We start from the raw sequence: 4,376 nt of genomic DNA, 5'->3' as shown, positions 1-4,376 counted from the left end.
TATTGGCAAAATTTTCAAATAATATCATTCTATACATTTTACTTTATTTCAATGCATATAGTAATATATATACCTTTTTTTAAGAGTATATACATTTTTTTCTTGATTTGAAATTAATAATTTCAAATTCTATTATATTTATTTCAATAATAAATATATGATATAAAGTATTTTCGGGTGCAACACATTAATATTTTATTTTATTTAAAAACCATCCTTTTAAATAAGTAAATATTAGAATAGCTCACAAATAAAACTAAAATATTGTTTAATATTTATTTCTACAATATGTTAGTATAGAATAATAGATTTTTATTTTTTTGTATAAAACAAAATCTATTTCTATTTAAACTAACTGTAGGAAACCAGGAATAAAAAACGCTCATTATATACAATATGTTAGTACAGAATATAGAGTTTTGTATAAAACAAAATCTATTTCTATTTAAACTAACTGTATAAAAACCAGGAATAAAAAACGCTCATTATATACAATATGTTAGTACAGAATATAGAGTTTTGTATAAAACAAAATCTATTTCTATTTAAACTAACTGTATAAAAACCAGGAATAAAAAACGTTCATTATATACAATATGTTAGTACAGAATATAGAGTTTTGTATAAAACAAAATCTATTTCTATTTAAACTAACTGTATAAAAACCAGGAATAAAAAACGCTCATAATATACAATATGTTAGTACAGAATATAGAGTTTTGTATAAAACAAAATCTATTTCTATTTAAACTAACTGTATAAAAACCAGGAATAAAAAACGCTCATTATATACAATATGTTAGTACAGAATATAGAGTTTTGTATAAAACAAAATCTATTTCTATTTAAACTAACTGTATAAAAACCAGGAATAAAAAACGCTCATTATATACAATATGTTAGTACAGAATATAGAGTTTTGTATAAAACAAAATCTATTTCTATTTAAACTAACTGTATAAAAACCAGGAATAAAAAAACGCTCATTATATACAATATGTTAGTACAGAATATCTTTTTTGGCAAATGCTTTCGCTTAAGTTAGTCTTACGACGGTCCAAGAATTTCACCTCTCGCGTCGTAATACTAATGCCCCCAAACTGCTTCTATTAATCATTACCTCTTGATCTAAAAACCAATGAAAGTAGAACAGAGGTCTTATTTCATTATTCCATGCACAAAATATTCAGGCATTTGGAGCCTGCTTTAAGCACTCTAATTTGTTCAAAGTAATTGTACCGGCCCACAACAACACTCGATGAAGAGCACTGAAGCAGGTTTAAATAGGAGGAATATATAAAAAATACATTGTATTAATTATATATAAGAACTCCACCGGTAATACGCTTACATACATAAGGTAATGTACATACCACAATTATAGTTGCACTACCCGTATGAAGCACAAATTCAACTACGAACGTTTTAACCGCAACAACTTTAATATACGCTATTGGAGCTGGAATTACCGCTGCTGCTGGCACCAGACTTGCCCTCCAATAGGTCCTTGTTAAAGGATTTAAAGTGTACTCATTCCAATTACAGGGCCTCGGATATGAGTATAACTACTGGCAGGATCAACCAGAATAATATATATTTCTTTTTTATATAATATTTTTTATATTATATAAAAGTTTAAAATGATATTTTCTTATTTGAAAATTATACACAAATACACAAAACATAAAACATAAAAACATTTACAATATACACAACAATTTTTCTATGTTTCTTTCTTTACTATATTTTTTTTCATTATATTTCATTTCTATGTGTGATTTTGTAATGGATTTTTTTAATTTTTGTTTTGGTATCGTGAAAAGAATTTTCGTTCTCTATACATATTATTATTTAATTATTATGTAAGAACGATATTTCTTCTTATATTGGCAAAATTTTCAAATAATATCATTCTATACATTTTACTTTATTTCAATGCATATAGTAATATATATACCTTTTTTTAAGAGTATATACATTTTTTTCTTGATTTGAAATTAATAATTTCAAATTCTATTATATTTATTTCAATAATAAATATATGATATAAAGTATTTTCGGGTGCAACACATTAATATTTTATTTTATTTAAAAACCATCCTTTTAAATAAGTAAATATTAGAATAGCTCACAAATAAAACTAAAATATTGTTTAATATTTATTTCTACAATATGTTAGTATAGAATAATAGATTTTTATTTTTTTGTATAAAACAAAATCTATTTCTATTTAAACTAACTGTAGGAAACCAGGAATAAAAAACGCTCATTATATACAATATGTTAGTACAGAATATAGAGTTTTGTATAAAACAAAATCTATTTCTATTTAAACTAACTGTATAAAAACCAGGAATAAAAAACGCTCATTATATACAATATGTTAGTACAGAATATAGAGTTTTGTATAAAACAAAATCTATTTCTATTTAAACTAACTGTATAAAAACCAGGAATAAAAAACGTTCATTATATACAATATGTTAGTACAGAATATAGAGTTTTGTATAAAACAAAATCTATTTCTATTTAAACTAACTGTATAAAAACCAGGAATAAAAAACGCTCATTATATACAATATGTTAGTACAGAATATAGAGTTTTGTATAAAACAAAATCTATTTCTATTTAAACTAACTGTATAAAAACCAGGAATAAAAAACGCTCATTATATACAATATGTTAGTACAGAATATAGAGTTTTGTATAAAACAAAATCTATTTCTATTTAAACTAACTGTATAAAAACCAGGAATAAAAAACGCTCATTATATACAATATGTTAGTACAGAATATAGAGTTTTGTATAAAACAAAATCTATTTCTATTTAAACTAACTGTATAAAAACCAGGAATAAAAAAACGCTCATTATATACAATATGTTAGTACAGAATATAGAGTTTTGTATAAAACAAAATCTATTTCTATTTAAACTAACTGTATAAAAACCAGGAATAAAAAGGCACACAAAATCAACTTTCATTTTCATATTTACTTAAAAATACATATAAAGTAAAAAATATTTCCATATAAATACTAAGTAAATAAAGTCATACAAGTATGAAAATTTTCATACAAGTACTAAATACATAAATCATATAAGTATAGTAATATTCATACTTATAAGTATTTAAAAACAACTTCTTACTAATAAACTAACATAAGGAATTCAAATATATAAAAGTACTAGCTTTTACCCGCGGCTTCGCTCGCATCGAATCCATCAAATAAATAACTGATATCATTATAGTAGATATGGATCCATATAAAGAATATATTTTATATATATTCCAATTCTTAGTTATGAAATTACGACGACGCGTGGTTCTTACTTCTGCATCACTAATTCTTCTTGCCTGCAATTGTTCTTGCGTTTCCGTTGCTCTTCTAGCTTCCTGCTGCTAAGCTTGTCTTTTCGAACGTACTCGTGCCTGATGAGAAGTTTCAGCTGCTCTCAAAACACGTTGTCGATCTGCTTGCTGTTGCCTTCTCAGCTCTGCTTGAACTTCACATTCTTTATTTCGTGTAACTTTAGCCTTACGCACCGGCGTAGAATTTCTTGACAGCGCCGATTTCCGCTTTCGAGGCATTTTTATATTTAATAAGAGTAACTAATAATATTTGTGTTATTTCTCTGATTTACGTTTTTTATACATTTATGTTTTCTTTCATTTTTAATTTTTTCGACAAACAATCATTTCTGCCAAACTTTTGTTTTTCAATTTCAAAATTTTCAAATTTATTTTCCAAACATATATAATCTTCCAAAATAATTTTTTTAATAATCCGTAAAAAATTTATAAATTTTGTAATAAAAAGTATCCTATGTTCATTCTGACACCTCTAAGAGTATATGTACAAAATTTCATGATGATCTGTTAAGTAGTTTTTGCGTGAAAGCTTAACAAACAAACGGACTTTCGCATTTATAATATTAGTATAGATAATACATTTCCTAGCAGTAAAAAATTTTCATATAAGTACTAAATGTATAAAGTCTATGAAGTAATAAATTTTCATATAAGTACTATTTCAGTATATGTCAATTTGAGCAGATTTGTGCAAATTTGTTATAAATGTTCTCTGCCATGTTGACGTTACCAACCCGAAAATATATGGAAAAATTCTTTTAACCTATTTAAAATTTAAAAACTCATATATACGTGGGTAATTTATATAATTTTCAAATATCGTCATGGTCATAATACAACTAATAACATCAAAAGTATTTTTACAATCGATTTTTTTTTTAAATTTTTAACTTGTATGACTTCATATTTAATACTTATATGAAAATTTATTACTTCATAGACTTTATACATTTAATACTTATATGAAAATTTATTACTTCATAGACTTTATACATTTAATAAT

This window comes from Bactrocera oleae, unplaced genomic scaffold (genome assembly GCF_042242935.1).
Source record: "Bactrocera oleae isolate idBacOlea1 unplaced genomic scaffold, idBacOlea1 ctg00000009.1, whole genome shotgun sequence".
Taxonomy (NCBI): domain Eukaryota; kingdom Metazoa; phylum Arthropoda; class Insecta; order Diptera; family Tephritidae; genus Bactrocera; species Bactrocera oleae.
The sequence above is the reverse complement of the archived record's forward strand: the minus strand, read 5'-3'. Positions refer to the sequence as shown.